This window comes from Solanum verrucosum, unplaced genomic scaffold (assembly GCF_900185275.1).
Source record: "Solanum verrucosum unplaced genomic scaffold, falcon-dt-bn FXZP01000878.1, whole genome shotgun sequence".
NCBI lineage: Eukaryota > Viridiplantae > Streptophyta > Magnoliopsida > Solanales > Solanaceae > Solanum > Solanum verrucosum.
Window position 1 is genome coordinate 325,746 of NW_026019782.1, and position 23,557 is coordinate 349,302.

General features: G+C 36.1%; 1 pseudogene; it reads left to right on the forward strand.

The window, feature by feature from the left end:
- Positions 1–10,492: 10,492 nt before the first annotated feature.
- Positions 10,493–14,491, forward strand: LOC125812150 (uncharacterized; annotated as a pseudogene).
- The last annotated feature ends 9,066 nt before the right edge of the window (positions 14,492–23,557 follow it).

Consider the following 23,557-nt stretch of genomic DNA (forward strand, 5'->3'; position numbering starts at 1 on the left):
ACAACAAATTAAAGGGTTATGCTACTGAATTGAGAAGTTGTAATACAGGGTCTGACATTGTGATAGATTTGTCTAAAGAGGCACTATCTAATGGTAAGAGAAAATTTCTTAGGATGTATATCTGCTTCAAGGCAATGAAGTTGGGTTTTAAGTCTAGGTTAAGACCATTTATTGAGTTCGATGGTACATTCCTTAAAGGAAAAACTAAGGGACATATATTGTGTGTTGTTGGTCAACACAGTAATAACTCCTTCTACCCTCTAGCTTGGGTTGTGGTAGGTAAAGAGACTAAGAGGACTTGGACATGGTTTATGCAATATTTACAACATTCATTTGAACTTCAAATTGGTGAAGGACTGACATTCATATAGATATGCAGAAGGTAATATTATACTACTAATTTGCAATTTATTTACCTTTGCTTGATATTGTTTCTTTTATTAATTTTAGTTGTTTTAAATTGATACTTAGGGGCTGCTTGAAGCAATAAGGACAGTCTTACTTGAAGCACATCAGAGATATTGTGCAAGGCATATTAAGGCAAATTGGTGCAAAAGATGGGGTAAAGGTGAGATGACAAAGTTGCTATGGTGGGCTGTATGGTCATCATTTACAGAGCAGTTTGAGGACCAACTTCAAGAGATCAAGGAAGTTAATGAAGAGGCTGGACAAGATTTAATAGACAAGTATCCTCCCAAAGCATGGTGCAGAGCCTATTTAGATACAGTGTGCAAAAATCAGGTTGTGGACAATAACATTACTGAATCATTCAATGCCTGGATACTTGAAGCAAGGTACAAGCCAACTATTGGAATGGTGGAAGACATCAGGATCAAAATAATGGAGAGGTTGGCAGCAAAATAGGTTGTTGTAAGGAAGTGGAAAGATGATGGATTTAGTTCCAAAAGTGAGTTGTTGTTTATTCAGTATTTGAAGATTTCCAAGGTTTGTAAGGTGAGTGGCAATATGGATAATGGCTATGAGGTTACTGAAGGTGCAGATAGACACATTGTCAACTTAAGAGAGAAAAAATGCACATGTAGAACATGGAATTTGACTGGAATTCCATGTCCACATGCAATTAAGTCCATGGAGCACAAGAAAATGATACCAAAGAAAGAAATTCATTGGTATTATAGTAGGGAGGCAGCATTGGCAGTTTACAAACACAAGTTACAACCTATTAGGGGAGAACTATTCTGGAAATGTGATCCTTTGCATGCCATTGAACCACCAGAATTGGTCAAGCTTGTTGGTAGACCTAAGCTTATGAGGGAAAGAGAAAAGGATGAAGTTGTTAAGAGGCAAGGAGTATGGAAGCAAACAAGTAAAGGAAAAGTGATGACATGTAGTAATTGTGGAGAACAAAATCATAATGCAAGAGGATGTGAAAAGGTAATTTTCATTTAATCATTAATTTCATCAAATAATTATTCTATTTTACTATTTAATTCTATATCTTCTATTATGATTAATAAGGCAAAGCAGGGGAAACAACCTACTAAGAAGCAGAGGAAGCAACTTGCTAAGCAAGGAAAAGAATCTGGCAAGGGAAAAAAGAGGCAGCTTAGGAGAGGTTTAGTTGATAAAGATGAAGCTTCTGAGGAAGACATCAACTGCACAGCCCCATAACCAACACAAGAAAGTCAGTTTGAATATGCTTCTTCTAGCAACTATTTTTCAGTAGCTGAGGATGATGATGAAGACCCTAGGCTAAGGCCAAGAACAATTTCAGAAGAAGCTTTTCTAACAAGATTGAGAAAGAGACAGAACCCACAAGAACCAATTGGAAGTAGAGTAATAGGCTTCAGAGGTGACAAATTTGGTGTTAGTGAACCTACAAATCTTCCCATAGGACCAACTGGCTTAACTTGAAATGGACAGGGTGCAGTTACTACAAACCAGCTACAAAAGTTGAGGCCAAGAAGGGGATGATGCTATTGTGTTGGTATTGTTTTGTATATGTTGGTGCCTTTATTGATGTTAAGGCTAAACTTGTTTTTTTGCTATGTTTTGTATAGGCTGGTGCCTTAAATGATGTTAAGGCTAAACTTATTTTTTTGGTATATTTTGTGTAGGCTGGTGCCTTAAGGTTAAAGTTGTAGTTTTGGTACTCTGTTTTACTTCTACTGTTTGTATAGGCTCAGTGTATCAGCTAAAACTGTCATTTGCTTATATATGACCAAGTGAATGTTATATATAATGTCTTGTATCTATTGGGTTCTGTTGATGTACAATAGTAGTTTGCTGTGGTATACATTTTTTGAGACCATTTTCTCTGTCAATGGTCAACTGTTGTGGTAAATTTCTTTTCCTTTTGGTTCTATATTGAAGTAATAAGTAGATGACGATTTACTCAGATGTAAATTTATTGACTGTTGTGATAAGATAATGATGATTTAAAAGGGGTATTTGGTTGAATCCAAGAGGCATTCCAGAAATTAATGTGTGTGTTGTTCGCAGGTTTCCAAAGAAGTTCAATTTGGCAATATTGCCATCCATGTTGAATGGCTTTCCAAGTCCTAGATTTATTAGAGCTAATGGCAGTCACAGAGCTGGTGTTGTGAGTTGAAGAATCACCATGCAGTCATAGCAAGCAAAACACAAATTTTAAATTTAAGACTTCATGGGTGATGTTAAATCGAGTTTCTGATGCTGTCTGATAAGTAATTGAACTTTTGTTCTCTTAAAAAAAAAATTAGTTAGTGACTTTCATGTTGACAGTTTAATAGGGTCTTTGTGCAAGTTTAATAACACCTGAAAACACGTTTCATAAACAATGGTAAGACAAGCTTTCATTTCATTTTCAGATTCTCTAAATTGAAGGAAAACATAATGGCAATACCAGAAAGTTTATCCATCTTCAACATAATGACTAATATAACACAAATAAATACTACAAACTTTAAGGAAAAAGACAAAAAATAATGTTGAAAGCCAACACTTGAAATTCACAATACGTTCGAAGCAATAGCTACACTAAATAATGACCAACATTCAAACATAAGATTCACTAATACATAGGAACAGTTGAAATAACTAACACTTGAAACTACAAATACTTGAAATAACTAACACTTGAAACTACAAATACTTGAAATAACTAACCCTTGAAACTACAATTCAACAACATATATACTTCATGCTACCAGATAATCACTTGAAAATTGCAACAACAAATACCACAAACATAGTAAATGACAATATACACAACATCTTCAACTTCGACTCTTTAGCTTCCAAATTTCTTGATTTATTCACCTCGAAGTAGTTTAAACTCTCTAAATTCTCCAATTTTTTCTTCAAATTGTCTCTTTCAATCTTCACCACATTCAACGACTCTCTCAAATTCTCCATTTTCAATGTAGCAACTTCCAATTTAGACTTCAATAAATTAACTTCAATAGAAGAATTTTCTGAAGAACTGTCTTCCCACCTCCAAAATTCACAATTTTCAATCTAATAAAAATAACAGAGGAAGAACTCATCATCACCAAAATACAAGCACAAATCATATTAATTTACATTTAGCAAAAAATGTACCTTAGGTTTAGAACATCTATAAAATCTTCTTCCGGAATTCAATGGAGTCCTAGAAGTGAAACAACGAGCCAATTCACCACAAAAACAAGTCATTATCATGGAGTTACTAATTGAATCACAAGAACTTTCAGACATGGTTTTAGGTCTGATTTGAGGGAGACGACAGATAGATGAAAAATTTACTACAAAATTATGACCAACACATGATAGATTCGATGAAGACAAGGTGAAATCGACGAAGACAAACTGAAATTGTGGCGGATAGTTGGATACGGGCGACGACTAGGGTTTTGGTGTGTGAGATACTCTGGGACCTCCGACTAGGGAAAAGGGACGGATTTTGGTGTGTGTTAATTGGGTGTTTTAATTAGGATTCCTTTTAGAGGAAATTGGGTGGGTATTGGGTTATGGGGCGGATAGTTGGGTTATGGGTTTAAAAAAAGGGTCAAACGGGTAGTTCAATATGGTTAAGACACGTGTAAGAAATTAGAGGTCCGTTAGTGAGAGGGGTATATGTGTACCTATAATTGGACAGCCGGGGCTTATGTGGACGCAAAGTATAACGGAGGGCATATACGTACCATTTATTAAAGTTCGGGGGTAAATCCGTCCCTTTTCCCATAAATAAAATACATATCTAATTGACATACCTTTGGGATGAATTCAAATTATGAACAAATACAAGATTCATAAACTATGTAACATGAGATTTTGAATGAATACAAATATTGATAGTGTACATACTGATTTGAATATTAATTGAGAAAGGATACAAAATTCTAAAAAAAATTATAAATACAAAACATACTAATAGGAAATTGTTCTTCCTCAACTTGGGTCTTCAACAAGATTTTTGGAAATTTTCAACACCCAAATATTTTTATTTTTATTTTATTGATAGTGTCTTTACATAATAGAGGAAAATCTCAAAAGTTATTTGGTGACAATGTATTTACCTTTGGTGGGTGAAAAATATTTTGAAAGAATTGTGAGATTTCTTGAACAAATTGGAGGAAAATAGAAGAAGTTTTTAGACAAAGAAAGGAGAGAACAATGGTGAAAAACTCAAGAGAGGGAAAGGAGGAATTTGGGGTAAAAACCTAGAAATAAGAAAAAGTGGGTGATGAAAGTTTTTTTTCTTCATTTTCACGGATAGGGGAGTAAAATTAGTCTAATGTGGGGCCTAGTTTGAGAAATAAAAGGAAAGAAAAATAATTATATTAGGATATATTTTATTTGCTAAAATATTGACATATTGACATTTTCAATAATTATTTCAAAGTATAAATGTTTTTAATAATTATGTTAGGAAGTTTGACTAGTTTGCTCTCCCTTTAGTTTAGGCCCAATTTCCCTTCAGCCTCCTTTAAATTTAGGTTCAATTTCACCCAACTTTTTTTAAAGAAAAAATTTAGCTAACTAGTCAAAATCCCTAACATAATTATTAAAAACATTCACTTTAAAATAATTATTAAAAATATTAATACATCAATATTTTAGCAAATAAAGTGTATCCTAGGTTAGTTTCTAATTTATCACATATTAAGCCCCACATTTCAGCCATCACGTTCTCTCATATTTTAAATTTTTTTTTTCTCTCTCATCTAATTCTCTCTTCCAATTGATCTTCAATTTTTAATCTCTTTTCTCTCATCAATAGGTGTCGGTTTTTTTCTGGAAATTGAAAAAAATATCCCAAAAGATCGATATTAACAACAATCCCCTTGATTCATGTATGTATCTTTTTGCGATTTTTAAATTTTTTATCGATTTTGTATTTATTTAAATCTTTCAAAATATTTATTTGCTTAGTTGCTTAGTAAATTCTCTAATTTCGATTAAGATTTTAGATAGGGTAAACCTCAAAGTTTCCTCTCTAATGGCGGACTCAAAGAGGATTACAAGAGGTATCCCATTTAATAATCAATTTTGTAGCGATTTTCCATTTTTAATCTATGTATTACTCAAGGACTAGTCGATAATGTAGGCTCGGCGGCGAAAATGATGGAAGAGAGAAGATCTAAGCATATACATGACCCTATCCGCATAACTACATTGTATTCCACAAAAAATGAATACAAAATCATCAATAAATACATATACATATTCACATTCATATAACTAAAATGTATTCATGATTGAGTTATGTAGGTATTTTACTTGAGTCCGGAGCCAAAAGGGCCAAAAAATTGAGCAAAATTTCCAAAAGGGCAACAAAAAGTAAGAATCAAACCAAAAGGGCAGCATTTGGACAAAAGACATACAGCGTGAAATTGTAGGTAGTAACTTACAAGGCACATGTCCGGCTGCGCCTTACTTTTTTTTAAAAACGTTTTGTAGTAGTAGTCTTGCTTGTACACAAGAAGGCAGTGGTTCTTACGGTCTTTTTTTTTTAAATCACACTTTATTTGTTGCAAGCCAACTCGGAATTATTTTTATAATAATAATACAGAGAAATTTCAAAAAATTTACGTTTAAAGTGAAAAATGAAAAGCTAAAGTAATTACTAGTATTATACATGTGATATCCAAATGTTAAAAAGTCAAATATTGAACCATCAATACTTTATGGCTCGGAGAAGAAGCTGTGCATTTTTTTTACATAGACAAGATGAATTTGATAATTCAAAGTTATATAAGAAGAAGCTACGTATTACAAATTTGGAATTAGCTATTAATTTTATCATTAAATATTTTGTTTAATTAGAAGATGTGTGTTCATGTCTTAGTCGAGGTGTGATGTATAATCTGATCCTGTCTAATTGGTTGTTGAGTTATGCCAATCATTCTTCCACGTCTCACGATCTGTTTTACTCAAGTGTCCATGTTATTTTTTTTTATCTAAATAAATTATTTAATTGAACAAGTATAACTACACAATTAAATCTTTTAAATTATAAGGAGGAGAAAGGAGGAGGAAATTAGAGATATTTACATAATTTAAACTATAGTTGAATACAAACATACAAACCACTGCCTTCTTGTGTACAGGCAAGACTACTACTACAAAACCTTTTTTTTTTAATTGTAAGGCGCAACCTGACAAGGCGCGTGTCGGCGTGCGCCTTGTAAGGTGCATGTCAGGTTGCAACTTGTGATTTTACGCCGTCCGTCTTTCATTCAAATGTTGTCTTTTTGGTTTGATCCTTATTTTTTTGTTGCCCTTTTGGAAATTTTGCTCAATTTTTTTTACCCTTTCGACTCCAAACTCTATTTTACTTCATAGTGAAAACTATAAATTGTATCCGAGTGATCAAAATTGTATTACATGACTGCCAAATATATTTTTCTTTTATTTGTATTGCAAAAAAATTACTGTTTGTATCCCAAAATATATATGTGTATATATATATATATATATACTCTTATTATGTCATTGACTAATGAGTAATTTATAAACAAACAACATTAATGATACAACTATATATATAGAGAGAGAGACACACACACATATTGATTCAGTATCATTTAAGAGAAATTATCAGTCTTAATGATATCAAAATAGTATAATATAATGATTTAGTAATGTAATGACCCGGATTGTCATTTTTAGAAATTTACATAAAATTACCTTTTTACCCCTCTCAATAATTGACTCGAGTAATTTTTGATTAGTCGGTGAAGTTGATTTGAAAATTTTGAATTATTCGATAACTACGGTTATTTAATTGATGGGTATATATTAAATAATTTATTTATTTAGTTGGTGGTTAATGGGTCAATGCCATAATATATATATTAATACCCTAACTATTTGACCCATGTTAACATAAGTTAGTAGGGTTTTTATGTTGGTAAACGACAAATTAACGAGAACAAAAGTAGCTTCCGGGAAAGAATACTACGGCGGCACAATCTAAGGGGACGACAAAACGTTCAGGTAATCATAATTATCAACCACGCCTATCTTTGTGTTGTGCATATGAGTAGGCGTCCTAATATTAGTATTAAAAATGTGGGACTCCTGTGAATGAAAAACAAACCAGAAATAAAAATCGAAGGTATATAGGTTTGACGTTCTGAACTTGGGATTATAAATATGTGTAAGTATTATGGTCCAATCATTGGATAATGATTACTCCTAATCATTGGACCATGATTAGGATTATTAGTAGTGGGACAAGGAATATGGATTGAAACATTGAAAATAGGTTGTTTCAACAGGTAGTTTTGTAGTCCGCCACTGGGGTGCCGAGTAGTTAGTTTCGGCTTCAATTATTTTCATTTAATTATCACATATGATTCAAGTTTTGGTAATAATTGAGATATGTAATAAAATAGTGGGTGTATTGTGATATATAAAGATCATTAAAATTATATTATTTAGAGAAATTGAAACTTAACCCTAAGCTTGAAACTTGGAAAATATGAGAGTTGACATGTTAATTGACAGTTGACATCAAGATTTAGGAACTTGATTATAAATTCGGATGATTTTTAAGTCTAGGCTAGACCTATAGTAATATGGGTATTGTTACTTTCGAAATCTTATAGTGATTATTAATGTGAATAGATTGCTTTGAGTTGGAAGTACAACGAAAAGGGAAGGCTCAAGTTCCAGAGTGATTGTTCGATTATTTGAGGCAAGTGGATTTCTAAACCCTTGTTAAGCGTATGGAATTCGTGTATTTCCTTGCGGTATATGTTTGGGAGTAATGTGATCAATTGTTTGTGTGATGTGTTGAGAATTGTTTGAAAGACTTGTTGAATCATTGTTGAAGTTGTGATTTGTGCAATATTATGAAAATGGTCATCTCCTCATTATTTGTGTGAACATGTCATTTGCATTGATCTGAGACGTGGTTGTGACAAGTGTTATGTGCATTGAGAAAGAATAAGAAATTAGAGAGGATGTACCATTTCGAGGGACGTATTGCGCGTCGCGATGGATACTATATTTCGAGGGACGTGTCGCGCGCGGCGACGAATATTATATTTCGAGGGACGTATCGCGCGCCGCGATGGATGCATGGACAGATATGTCCCCCATGGGTCCCGGACTGAGAGACAGCGGGTGTGTATCATTAGGTCAGACATGCATCACTATACTTGACATTGCATTGCATTATTTTTATTATTGATGAACTTTATCTTGTGTGTTGCTGATCTTGTGAGTGCCTTTTTTGTGAAACTTGTTATTGATGAATATTTAGTTGTTATTAAAAATATATAATCTGTTAGAGTGCTGTTGTTGAGCTGTATGCTTTGTAAACTGTGAATTGTTAGGTTGGGCTGGTTTTATGCAAGTTGTAGTTATGGAGGTTAGGATGGGGTGTAAGGAGTACCCGTATTCTGTACCCTTAGCTTGTGTTTAGAGGTTTGCTTGTTGAGTACCGTGTGGTTTGGTACTCACCCCTTGCTTCTACAATCTTTTGTAGGTTACGAGCTCGGATCTTCGTGATACCTTCCATTCTCTTCGTTTCCGAGGCTTTCTGTGGAGATCTGAGAGGTAGCTGTCTGTCATCTCAGCGAACCTCCTTAGTCTTGTTTATGATTTTGTTTTTACTTGAAAGACAACATCATTTGAGACTTGCGTATTTTATTTCAATTCTAGTATTTACATTTGAGGCTTGTGCACGTGACAACCAGGTTTTGGGGATTGAATTAAGTTGACTTATTTTCGTAATAGTAATTGTTATTGAACTTTGCTTTATTTCCGCACTTTATAGAAATGATTGGGTTTTAGGCTGACTTGTCTTGGTGGGATACGACGAGTGCCATCACATCTATTTTTGGGTCGTGACAAAATGGTATCAGAGCCCCAGGTTCATAGGTCTCACGTGCATACAAGCCGAGTCTACATAGAGTCTCAAGGATCGGTACGGAGACGTCTGTACTTATCTCTGAGAGGCTATAAAGACTATTAGGAAACTTCCTTTTTGTTCATTCTTTCTCATCGTGCGTGGTTACCTTCTTTAGTACTGAGCTATTGTATACTCTTTTGACAGATGACGAGGACTAGAGCGACTGTTACTGGTGGTAGAGAGGAGGCACTTCTCGAGGCAGTTGTTGAGGCCCCAGCTAGGGGTAGGGGTAGAGCCCGAGCTAGAGGTCGTGCTCGTGGAACAACACTAGCCAGTGGTCGTGGCCGTGGAGCAGCACTAGTGAGAGGTTGTACTAGAGAGGCCTCTCCTGAGCCTCAGATTGATGACAGAGAGGACCAGGTTCCTCCAGAGCCTGCAGTTACACCTTTGCTTCAGGATACATTATTGAGGGTGTTAAGTGTGCTTGAGAGCTTTACTCAGGGTGGTGGTGCGACCACTACATCACAAGACTCTCAGACTAGAGAGGGGGCTCAGACCCAAGAGTAGCAGGAAGCTCCAGTTATGCATGATGCGGTGGGGCAGCCACCAAAGGATCCCATGGTTGAGAATGATCTTGCACCAGCAATTGGGGGTCAAGGTACACCATTGGTTGTTCTGACAGAGGATGAGCAACGTAGGTATGAGAAATTTCGAAAGATGGACCCACCTCAGTTTCAGGGTGGGAAGAGTGAGGACGCTCATGAGTTTCTGACTACATGCCAAGAGTTACTAGAGGTTGTTGGATTAGCTTAGTCACATGGGGTTCGATATGCTACACTCCAACTTCGTGGGCCAGCGAGAGAGTGGTGGAGAACTTATTCGGGGGCTTTTCCAGTTGGATCTCCTCCAGTGACTTGGGAGAGGTTTTCCAGTGCCTTTCATGACCGTTTTATCCCTTGGAGCATGAGAGAGGAGAGTCGTTTGATGTTTGAGAATCTGAGACAGGGCAGCTTATCAGTTACAGAGTATGAGGCCCCTTTTTGCCAGTTGTCTAGGCATGCTTTGGCCATTATTCCAGACGAGACAAAGAGGATCCGTAGATTCGTGAGGGGGTTGACTTTCTCTATCAGATCGGCTGTGTTTAGAGCATCTAGAGAGGGGGCTTCCTTCCAATCCATTGTGAGTGCCGCTAAAGAGGCGGAATTGATGGAGAGAGAAGAGTTTGGGGACCCTAAGAGAGTCCGTACAGCAGGTCAGTTCATGGTGCCTCATCTGGAGGCAGGGGATCACACAGAGGGAGTGGCTTCTTTCAACAGCGAGGACCCGTTCATGCATCTATGCCGACATCTGAGGGTGGTCAGATACCTTGGGGTTCTTATAGCGTGGGTCACGGTTCACAGTAGCGACCTATGGGGCGAGGCAATTATAGTGGGTTTTCAGGGTCTGCACAGCAGTTCCCGGGACAGAGATTTTTTTTTTCTTGTGGAGATCCCGGTCACCTGATGCGACAGTGTACTTCCCAGAGGGGTCGTGGAGGGTCCCAACCTAATTCTTCATTTCAAGCTAGACCACCGGTACCACCGGGTAGAGGCCGAGGCAGAGTTCAGTCAGGTAGAGGCGGTAGAGCTTCTAGTAGTGGTTCTGCAGCTCAGCAGAGTGGGGGTAGAGTTACCACCCAGGCTGGAGGTGGCCGAGGGGGCCACTGTTATGCTTTTTCGGGGAGACCCGAAGCAGAGACTTCTGATGCTGTTATTACAGGTATCATCCCAGTATGCCATTGATCTGCGTCTGTATTGTTTGATCCAGGGTCTACATTCTCTTATGTGTCCACCTATTTTGCTGCTGAATTTGATATAATATGTGATAGCATGACTGTACCTATTCGTGTTTCTACACCCGTGGGTGAACCCTTAGTGGTGGATCGAGTGTATCGATCTTGTCTTATTTCTCTAGCGGGGTATGACACTTGGGTAGATTTAATCATTCTGGGGATGGTAGACTTTGATGTTATCTTGGGTATGAATTGGCTTTCTCCTTATCATGCTGTCCTTGATTGTAATGCTAAGACTACGACTTTAGCAATGCCTGGTGTTCCGAGGGTTGAGTGGAAGGGTGCTAATGGCTCTTATCCTAGCAAGGTCATTTCTTTTTTCCGTGCTCAGAGATTGGTGGAGAGAGGGTGTTTGTCTTACTTAGCTTTTATTCGAGACACCAGTGTTGAACCACCTTCCATAGATTTTGTTCCCGTGGTTCAGGAGTTTCTCGATGTATTCCCTTCTGATCTTCCAGGTGTTCCTCCCGATAGGGATATTGATTGTGCTATTGATTTGGAGCCGTGCACTAAGCCTATTTCTATTCCTCCCTACCGTATGGCTCCAGCAGAGTTGAAAGAGTTGAAGGATCAGTTGCAGGATTTATTGAGTAAGGGGTTTATTCGCCCTAGTGTGTCACCTTGGGGTGCCCCTGTGTTGTTTGTGAAGAAGAAGGATGGGACTATGAGGATGTGTATTGATTATAGACAGTTAAACAAGGTAACAGTGAAAAATAAGTATCCTCTTCCGCGTATTGATGACTTGTTTGATCAGCTACAGGGGGCATCTTTGTTCTCTAAGATTGATTTGAGGTCTGGGTATCATCAGTTGAAGATTAGGGCATCAGATATCCCTAAGACAGCTTTTCAGACTCGGTATGGGCATTATGAGTTCTTAGTGATGTCCTTTGGGTTGACTAATGCCCCTGCAACTTTTATGGAGTTGATGAACGGGGTGTTTCGACCATACATTGATTCTTTTGTGATTGTCTTCATCGATGACATTTTGGTTTACTCCAGGACCGAGGATGACCATGTCCGACACTTGAGAATTGTACTTCAGAGATTGAGGGAAGAGAAGTTGTATGCCAAGTTCTCAAAGTGTGAGTTCTGGGTTAATTTTGTGGCATTCTTAGGACACGTGGTGTCCAAGGAGGGTATTAGAGTAGATCCGGCCAAGATTGAAGCAGTTAGAGGCTGGACATGACCTACTTCTCCTACCGAGATTAGGAGTTTTGTGGGATTGGCAGGTTATTATCGATGATTTGTTCAGAGTTTTCTCTACTATTGCAGCTCCATTGACTAGATTGACTTGACAGGGTGTGGGTTTTCAGTGGTCTGATGAGTGTGAGGAGAGTTTTTAAAAGCTCAAGACTTTGTTGACTTCGGCTCCTGTGTTGACTCTACCTGAGGAGGGTGTAGACTTTACTGTGTATTGTGATGCTTCAAGAGCCGGATTGGGTGGTGTATTGATGTAGAAGGGGAAAGTGATTGCTTATGCTTCTAGGCAATTGAAGTCCCATGAGAAGAACTACCCAACTCATGATTTAGAGTTGGCGGCTGTAGTATTTGTCCTTAAGTTATGGCGTCATTATTTGTATGGGGTGCATTGTGAGATCTTCACTGATCATCGGAGTCTTCAGTATATCTTTAGTCAGAGGGATCTGAACTTGAGGCAGCGTAGGTGGCTTGAGTTGTTGAAGGACTATGATGTGACCATTCTATATCATCCGGGGAAGGCCAATGTTGTTGCCGATGCTCTGAGTAGGAAGACTCCTAGCATGGGAAGTCTTGCAGCACTTAGCATTGAGGAGAGACCATTGGCTAAAGATGTTCAGAGGTTAGCTAATAGTCTTGTCCGGTTGCAGATCTCAGAGGAGAGTGATGGGATGATTGTTTTTATTGAGGCTTATTCTTCTTTAGTCGAGCAGATCCGTGCGCACCAGTTTGATGATGAGAAGTTATGTCTCATTCGAGACAGAGTATTGAGAGAGGAAGCCAAGAAGGTTGTCCTTGATTCTGACGGTGTGTTGAGGATCGGAGGCAGGATTTGTGTGCCCAAGACGGGAGAGTTGACTAGACTGATTCTTGAAGAGGCCCATTGTTCCCGATATTCTATCCATCTGGGAGCAGCGAAGATGTATCATGATCTGAGTCAGCATTACTGGTGGTGTGGGATGAAGAGAGATATTTCAGACTTTGTTTCTAGGTGTTTGACTTGCCAACAGGTCAAGTGTGAGCACCAGCGTCCCGGGGGTGTATCTCAGAGGATGCCTATTCCTACTTGGAAGTGAGAGCGGATCACTATGGACTTTGTTGTGGGTTTGCCTACCACAGTGGGTGGTTATGACTCCATTTGGGTTGTTGTTGACAGGCTGACCAAGTCTGCCCACTTCATTCCGGTTCGAGTGAAATATACGGCAGAGAAGTTAGCCGAGCTATATATCAGTCAGATTGTGCGACTACATGGGGTTCCTGTTTCTATTATATCAGATCGAGGTTCACTATTTACTTCTCACTTCTGGAAGGCATTACAACATGGTTTGGGTACTCAGCTAGCTATGAGTACAGCCTTTCACCCTCAGACAAATGGTCAGTCCGAGCGGACGATTCAGATGTTGGAGGACATGCTCCGAGCATGTGTGATCAATTTTGGTGCTAGATGGGATCGACACTTACCCTTAGCAGAGTTTGCCTACAATAACAGTTATCACTCTAGTATTCAGATGGCCCCATTTGAGGTGTTGTATGGCAGACTATGTAGGTCTCCGATCGGTTGGTTTGATTCGGCAGAGATGGACTCTTTGGATACTGACTTGCTTAGAGATGCTATGGAGCAAGTCCGTATGATTCAGTATAGATTGTTGACAGCCCAGAGTCGACAGAAGAGTTATGCAGACCGGAGAGTTAGAGCCTTAGTGTTTATGGAAGGCGATCATGTTTGGCTTAAAGTGTCACCTATGAAGGGTGTGATGCAGTTCAGCAAAAAGGGCAAGCTTAGCCCTAGATTCATTGGACCTTTTGAGATTTTGAGTCGAGTGGGAGAGGTGGCCTATAAGTTGGCCTTGCCACCTAGTTTGTCGGCAGTTCATCATGTTTTCCATGTCTCTATGCTTCGAAAGTATATTCCGGATGAGTCACATGTGCTTTCACTCGATTCAGTGAAGTTGGGTCCAAACTTGACATTTGAGGAGGAACCTATAGCTATATTGGACAGGCAGGTTCGAAAGCTTAGGACCAAGGAGATTGCTTCAGTGAAGGTGCAATGGAAGCACCGATCAGTGGGAGAGGCAACTTGGGAGACAGAGTCTGATATGCGTGCCAGATATCCTCAGCTTTTTAAAGCTTCAGGTACTTTCTTTCACCTTATGTTCGAGAACGAACATGATTTTTAGTGGTGGATAATGTAATGACCCGGATTGTCATTTTTAGAAATTTACATAAAATTACCGTTTTTACCCCTCTCAATAGTTGAGTCGAGTAATTTTTGATTAGTCGGTGAAGTTGATTTGAAAATTTTGAATTATTCGATAACTACGGTTATTTAATTGATGGGTATATATTAAATAATTTATTTATTTAGTTGGTGGTTAATGGGTCAATGCCATAATATATATTAATACCCTAACTATTTGACCCATGTTAACATAAGTTAGTAGGGTTCTTATGTTGGTAAACGACAAATTAACGAGAACAAAAGTAGCTTCTGGGAAAGAATACTACGGCGGCACAATCTAAGGGGACGACAAAACGTTCAGGTAATCATAATTATCAACCACGCCTATCTTTGTGTTGTGCATATGAGTAGGCGTCCTAATATTAGTATTAAAATGTGGGACTCCTGTGAATGAAAAACAAACCAGAAATAAAAATCGAAGGTATATAGGTTTGACGTTCTGAACTTGGGATTATAAATATGTGTAAGTATTATGGTCCAATCATTGGATAATGATTACTCCTAATCATTGGACCATGATTAGGATTATTAGTAGTGGGACAAGGAATATGGATTGAAACATTGAAAATAGGTTGTTTCAACAGGTAGTTTTGTAGTCCGCCACTGGGGTGCCGAGTAGTTAGTTTCGGCTTCAATTATTTTCATTTAATTATCACATTATGATTCAAGTTTTGGTAATAATTGAGATATGTAATAAAATAGTGGGTGTATTGTGATATATAAACATCATTAAAATTATATTATTTAGAGAAATTGAAATTTAACCCTAAGCTTGAAACTTGGAAAATATGAGAGTTGACATGTTAATTGACAGTTGACATCAAGATTTAGGAACTTGATTATAAATTCGGATGAGTTTTTGAGTCTAGGCTAGACCTATAGTAATATGGGTATTGTTACTTTCGAAATCTTATTGTGATTATTAATGTGAATAGATTGCTTTGAGTTGGAAGTACAACGAAAAGGGAAGGCTCAAGTTCCAGAGTGATTGTTCGATTATTTGAGGCAAGTGGATTTCTAAACCCTTGTTAAGCATATGGAATTCGTGTATTTCCTTGCGGCATATGTTTGGGAGTAATGTGATCAATTGTTTGTGTGATGTGTTGAGAATTGTTTGAAAGACTTGTTGAATCATTGTTGAAGTTGTGATTTGTGCAATGTTATGAAAATGGTCATCTCCTCATTATTTGTGTGAACATGTCATTTGCATTGTTCTGAGACGTGGTTGTGACAAGTGTTATGTGCATTGAGAAAGAATAAGAAATTAAAGAGGATGTACCATTTCGAGGGACGTATCGCGCGCCGCGATGGATACTATATTTCGAGGGACGTGTCACGCGCCGCGACGAATATTATATTTCGAGGGACGTACCGCGCGCCGCGATGGATGCATGGACAGATATGTCCCCCATGGGTCCCGGACTGAGAGACAGCGGGTGTGTATCATTAGGTCAGACATGCATCACTAAACTTGACATTGCATTTCATTGCATTGCATTATTTTTATTATTGATGAACTTTATCTTGTGTGTTGCTGATCTTGTGAGTGCCTTTTTTGTGAAACTTGTTATTGATGAATATTTAGTTGTTATTAAAAATATATAATCTGTTAGAGTGCTGTTGTTGAGTTGTATGCTTTGTAAACTGTGAATTGTTAGGTTGGCTGGTTTTATGCAGGTTGTAGCTATGGAGGTTAGGATGGGGTGTAAGGAGTACCCGTATTATGTACCCTTAGCTTGTGTTTAGAGGTTTGCTTGTTGAGTACCGTGTGGTTTGGTACTCACCCCTTGCTTCTACAATCTTTTGTAGGTTACGAGCCCGGATCTTCGTGATACCTTCCATTCTCTTTGTTTCCGAGGCTTTCTGTGGAGATCTAAGAGGTAGCTGTTTGTCATCTCAGCGAACCTCCTTACTCTTGTTTATGATTTTGTTTTTACTTGAAAGACAACATCATTTGAGACTTGCGTATTTTATTTCAATTCTAGTATTTACATTAGAGGCTTGTGCACGTGACAACCAGGTTTTGGGGATTGAATTAAGTTGACTTGTTTTCGTAATAGTAATTGTTATTGAACTTTGCTTTATTTCCGCACTTTATAGAAATGATTGGGTTTTAGGCTGACTTGTCTTGGTGGGATACGACGAGTGCCATCACATCCATTTTTGGGTAGTGACAAGTATCAGTTAAGCGAAATTATCAATCTTTCTACCAACACAATATCATATATCGATTTAATATCAGTTAAGCGAAATTTTCACTTGGGGTATCTATTGTAATTATTTGGGGGGAGGCATCAATGTAAGGGGATATATTTATAATTAATTTCTATTTGGAGGGGGGGGGGAGGAGGCATCAATGTAAGGGGTATATATTTATAATTAATTTCTATTGATGAGTCATTTGCTTAGTTTTCCCTTAATTAATTTTCCCAATTAAGTTCTTTATAGCACAAAATAATACCTCCTACAATCAACTAAGAAAGTAACCATGATATTATTTTGGAACCAAAAAGAAAGTAACTATTACAATAAAAAAATTGTTTAGATATATTCTCTTATTATATAAGATAGACTTCATGCTGAGGCACGTCTTCATCGACGTGCCTGCTTCAGCGTGTTTGGAAAAGAAATTAAAAAAATTATTTCTTTTATTCTACTTTAATTTAATTAGTGTATAATTTTTTTGAAATTATGGAATCCGTTTTAGCTTTGACTTTTAGTTTAATAAGAGAGACTTCATGCTGGAGCAGGCGCATCTCCGTCGATGTGCCTGCTTCAGCGTGTTTGGAATTTATTTTTAAAAAAATTATTTCTTTTGTTCTACTTTAATTTAATTAGTGTATAATTTTTTTGAAATTATGGAATCCGTTTTAGCTATGTCTTTTATTTTTAAATTCATATTCTTTAGTTATAACTTTATTATTTAAATGTTGATAATATTTGTTTATATCTTGTAACTACTTTGAATAAAAAAATCAACGATCGATGACTAAAAATACTTTAATCATGGACATTTTAATGGACCTCTTCACATTAAATTTGCAAAAACAAAAAATAGAAAAAAATAAAAAAATTATTTCTTTTGTTCTAATTTAATTTAATTAGTGTATAATTTTTTTGAGATTATGAAATCCATTTTAGCTACGACTTTTAGTTTTAAATTCATATTCTTTAGTTATAGCTTTATTATTTTGAATGCGGTAACATTTGTTTATACCTTGTAACTACTTTGAGTAAAAAAAGTCAATGATCGATGACGAAAAAAATATTAGCTATGGACATCTTAATGGACCTCTTCACATTAAATTTGCGTAAACAAAAAACAATTAACAACTTAAATATCTAAAAATCATATTGAAATTTAATTAACTTTCTAAATTCTATCTATATCACATAAATTAAAATAAAAAAAAATAACAGATATTGGACTCATGCTAGCACGGACACCTGTGTCTAGTCTTAATATTGGACCAAGTTCTTTAGTTATAGCAGTTGCTTCTTCTTGGAGACTTTAGTGAGGGATTTTTCTCACTTTGATGTCTCTATCTTGGATATGGTAAAATTCTCAAGTTTTATTTTGTGTCTTTATGTAGTATTATATAGTCTTCTTGTAGTTCATCAATATCTAAACATGAATTGGTTCCCATGGAATTTTTATGTGGATTATACTTCTTGGTCTCCTCTTTACAATGGAATAGGAAGCTCATGCTTTCGGTGCTCCTACTTCGAGTTATTGATTTTCTACCGCACATACTCAAAGCTGAAAAGGTTGAGCGAGACAGAATATGAGCTAACTTTGAAAGAATACATATACTAATACTGAGATATTTTGGCCATTATTTTTTCACATATTATAATTTGGTGAGTTCTATTTCCAATGGAACAAGAATTTTGTCATTCCGATATTCCTACGCCGTGTTATTGATTTTCTATACAAATGCTCAAAGTTGAGAAGTTGAGCGAGGTAGAATTCAAGCTAACTTTTAAAAAATAGTTGTACCAATACAAATATCTTTTGGCCATGATTTTTATATATGTTGTATTTGTATGAGTTATCTTTCTAAAAGAACAAGAAACTAATCATTCTAACGCTCCTACACTAGGACCCGATAGGTCATAGATTTTCCAAGTAAAATTTGGGAGAAAATTTGGCAAATAGTATTTGTTTATATAATTTGCCATTATTTGGCAAATAACCCAAATTTCCAATACTAGAAAAAACTAGTATTTGGGTCAAATCTCATTATTTGAGAATTTTTAAAAATTCAAATTCTACACTAAACTTTTATCTTTTACAAAAACACCCTCTATAGTATTTGTTTGCGTTGTATTACATAATTTTTTACGTGAAAATCAAAGCTGTGATGAAATATTCAGTGAATATGAAAGTGATGATATGGTTGATCATGAAAATGACGAACAATTGTCTTAGGGTGATACAGTCATGTGCTTCGTCTACTTCACGATGTATGGAATGATGCTTGTTGCACTCACTCCAAACTACCGCATTGCTCCAATGTCATGGACACTACTTGTTATTTGCTACAACGAAGATCCAGTTGACTTGTTGCAGAAGTCATGAATCTTGTTACGTCAATGTTTCTATCTTGCTATGTAATACAAACCTATGGTTAATTTTGATAGTTTTTAAAACTTACGGGTATAAATTATATTTCTTAAAAAAGTGAAATATATTTTCCAAAGTATGGCCAAACACATTGTGAAAGTTCACTCAAATTCTCACCCAAATAATATTTACAAAAAATATTTGGAAATCTATGGCCAGACGCTAGCTAAGTGATTGATTTTCTATCATAGACGCTACATCCTGAAAAATTGAGCGAGGTAGAATTCAAATGAACTTTGAAAAAAGTCTTTACTAATCCAGAAATCCTTTGGCCACAACTTTTACATATATTATATTCTTATGAATTATGCGTCCAATGGAACAAGAAGCTCGTTATTCCGGCATCGCTACATCAAGTTATTAATTTTCTACCACAGATGTTCAAAGCTGGAAAGCTGTGCGAGATAGAATTCGAGCAAAATATTTTTAAAAAAATCTATACAAATACAAAGATCTTTTAGCCATGATTTTTATACATATTTTAGTTTTGTGAGTTATCATTTCAACGGCACAAGTTACTCATAGTTTTGAGTTATTAATCTCCTGCCATGAATATGAAAGCGCAAGGGTGTAGATAATTGAAAATAAGTTATATAGCACAAAAAGACATTCAAACATAAAGCAAAAGAAAAAGAAATTTTAGGAAAAGATGTCTCTTTTATTTCATCAAAGAGAGGATTGTCACTACATCATAAATAGAAAAAGAAAAAGAAAAAGAAAAAGGAAAAGAGCATTCTTATGCAGAACACAAGATTAAGGAAAAAAATTATGGCTAAGAGTTTGGTGGCGACTTGTCTCAACATCCTTCTTTAACTTAGCTAATTCTTTTATTTCTATTTCTCGATGACATGAATGTCATCTCCACTGTTACTAATACTCTCTTGATTTTTCAACAGTCTCTTTTGATGCTCCTTTATAAAGGAAGTGGTCTTTTTCTTCATAGAATTCCAAACTTCTAGATCATTTTCATCTCTTGCAAGGGCTTTTTGAAGCTTTCCCAAATGTTTGTTTATATTGATTTTCTCCTCATTTGACGGCATTGTTATGCAACAAAAAATTGTTAGGGTTTTGCCATGATTTTCTTACCATATATGAATTTTAATTTTCTCGGGAAAGAAAGTCAAAGCACTACTATAATTGCTTTTACATTTCCTAAAAGGAAAATGTAACTCTCTTTCATATTTAATTATTCTTTCTTTAAAGGAAAAGTTTGGAACTCTATAAACTAACGACCCCTTTTTGATGAGTGATAGATTTGCACTCTTTTGAGGTCTATTTAGCTCAATAATTAATGTCAATGGACAAGAAAATGGACAAGGCAAGGATTGATGTTGGAAAAAATGGCCAAAAATGCAAAAAGAAGTGCGAACTATACATTGTTGATCGTCAAACGAGAAAGGCGGATCGCCTAGTAAGCATGACCTCGCTCAAAATGACAATGCAGAGCACTTGTGTCTATCGAGACAAGTCAGCAAACTCCAAAAGAGAAGGCGATGAGCCGAATGAGAAAGGCAACCTTGCTGATCGTCGCCAAAAATGACAGTGCAAGGAGAAAAATTGAATGCTCGAAAGGCGAACCAAGGTGGTACTCGGTGATTTTCCGAATGTGACAAGCATACTCAAATGAGTTCGTCGACTGAGGTTCAAACACCTGAAGCCCAGAGCATGAAAAGACGAACTGAAGCACAAGAGACGATTCACCGAACGAGCTCGACGAGTTTGAGTAATGTAGCCGAATTATGAGTCACACATTGAGTTTTTGGGTAAAATTTTGAAAAACTATAAATATTTCGAGAGTTCTAGAGATTAGAAAGAGTGAGAAATAGTGAGAAATGAAGAAAGTTCTGGAGATTAGAAAGAGAGAAATATTTTGAGTTTTGAAAGAAACACTTGTATTTTGTGAAGAATACTTTCTAGCTTTTGGGATTTTTCAACTTTGCTCTTGAATTTGATAAATTAAAGTTGAATGCAAAGTGGGTTTGTTTGTAATTTCTTAATATCATGCTACCCATGATTGCTTTCATGGAAGGTATAATTTCTTTGCTTTTTATGAATGGTGGCTAAAACCACATGATCTAGGGGTGCATTTATGGGGTTGGGGTTGACTTTGGCCAACATTCGGGGTTCGAAAGCTCAAATCAGAATTTCGACAGTTCCGTTGGATTTGGGAAAATATTTAGGCTTAGGATAGGTCTTGGTTGAATTTTCAGATGTCCTGAGCTTGATTTACCCTGTTTAGGTGCTATGATTGTTTCTTGTGATTTTCACGGATTTCGGGTCAAGGAGATCTCGGATTCATGTTTGATTACTTGTTGGATTAGATTGTGTGGCTTTGGATATCGTTCAGAAAGGAAAACTTCAAGTCTCAGATTGACTTTTGATTGAATTAAGCCAAGTGAACTTCTAAACCTTGTAAAATTTGTAGAATTTTGTATTTCCCTTCCTTGTGTATGTTGGGGAGTAATAAGAATGAGGTGATGAGTTCAATTACTCTATTTTAATTGATTTTAATGATTGCAAAGGGGATTAAATGAAAAAGGCAACATGTTGATAGTTGTGTTTTGTGAATTGCCTTGATATTGATCCTAATTTGTTGATTGATGAAATCCTTTGATGGCATTATTGTGGACTTGAATTGTTTGAGTGTATCGTCTCTTTCTTGTGTGAAATTGCTTATTTGCATTGATTTATGTACACAGTGACGAGACATGTGGTGATTATGCTGATGAAAATGGTTCCGACAAGTGACATCATGAATCGATGGAAAATGGTTCCGGCGAGTGACATCATGTAAAGACGATGGGAAATAGTTCTGACGAGTGGTATTGTGCCGATGAAAAATGGTTCTGGCAAGTGTTTGACTATTGTGATTTGATGAACTTGATACTTGTGATTGAGATAATTGATGTTTATGATTGACATACTTGATACTTGTAATTGATTAATTTGATACTTGTTAATTGTTGAACTGTGACTGTTGGACTATGATTGTTAAGCCTTGTGAGATGTGTATTGTAAACTGTTAGGTTGGAATGATTTCTCTGTAGGTTGTACTTGAGGCGATTCTGTTGGGATGAAAGGAGTATTCATATTCTAGCTTAGTTTTATCTTGTTTAGTGGGTTGCTTGCTGAGTACCGTATTGTTTGGTATTCACTATTTGCTTCTACACTTGTATAGGTTCCGAGCCCGGACCCGTGTGATCATTCTTCTTCATCTTTCTCTGAGACATTTTCAGAGGATTTTGAGAGGTAGTTAGTTGTCATCCCGGCGGGCCCTCTTATTCCCTATTTTATGTTTTGTACTATTCGAGAAACAAAACATCGAAACTTGTATCTATCTTTCAATTATGTTTTCATACATCGAGGCTTGTACAATTGACAATTAGATTTTGGATGTCTATGAAATAGGGTAAGTTCTCCGCACTTATGCTTTTGTTAATTTATTTTCCGCATTTCTTTTGTGTTGTTAGGTTTGAGGTTGATTTATTTTGGTGGATTTAGACGAGTGTTATCACGTCTATTTTTGGATTGTGACACTGATATTACATTATATATCTTTATAATATTTATATTTAATTTATCGATAAAATACACGTGCAATACATATGTTCGGACACTAGTTATTTGGATAAACAACAAATGCCTAGTCTAAGGACTAGATATGACAAAACTATTTTATTTTTTTGGTTAGTTGAAAGCCCTCTTTGGAGTAGGATATTCGAGGTCAGGCAAAACCCCCTTTTTTTTTCTTTTTTTTTCTGTTGAAATACAATAAATACTATCTTCTCATAATTTAACCAAATAATAATAGCAGTAACCGCCCGAAAATTATATTTTACTAGGTAACAAATTATGTTATTTTAATATCGATTTCTTAATTTATGGAAATAAAGTAATAAGTACTTAATTAAGTATCACGAAACATAAATTATAAATATAGTAGGAAAAGAAAGATTTTCATAAAATTATTAAGGCACTTGGGTATTTTAACCCTTGAAATTATTTATTTATGGTCAACAACGTTAGTTTTAGAAACAATTATTAATTACCATATTGAAACTTTCAACGTATGTACAAAGAAAACCTAAGGGTACAAAACAATTAACACAAACACATACCATGCTACACTCCATTAATTAAAAAAAATAAAAAAATATGGTAGGTATTTTTTTTTTTTTTTTGGCAATATGTTTAGTTTACCTTGGTTTCATTGGAACTTCAATTTTATTTTCAAAAAACAGTATGTCTGTTACCTTAAATAATTAACTACTACTATAAAAGCCTCCCTTGAGAACCTCATAAGCTCATTTTTATCAAATCACTACTATTCAGATTCAGAAATCTTAATTCTTTGTTAGCCGTCGTAAAAGTGTAGTT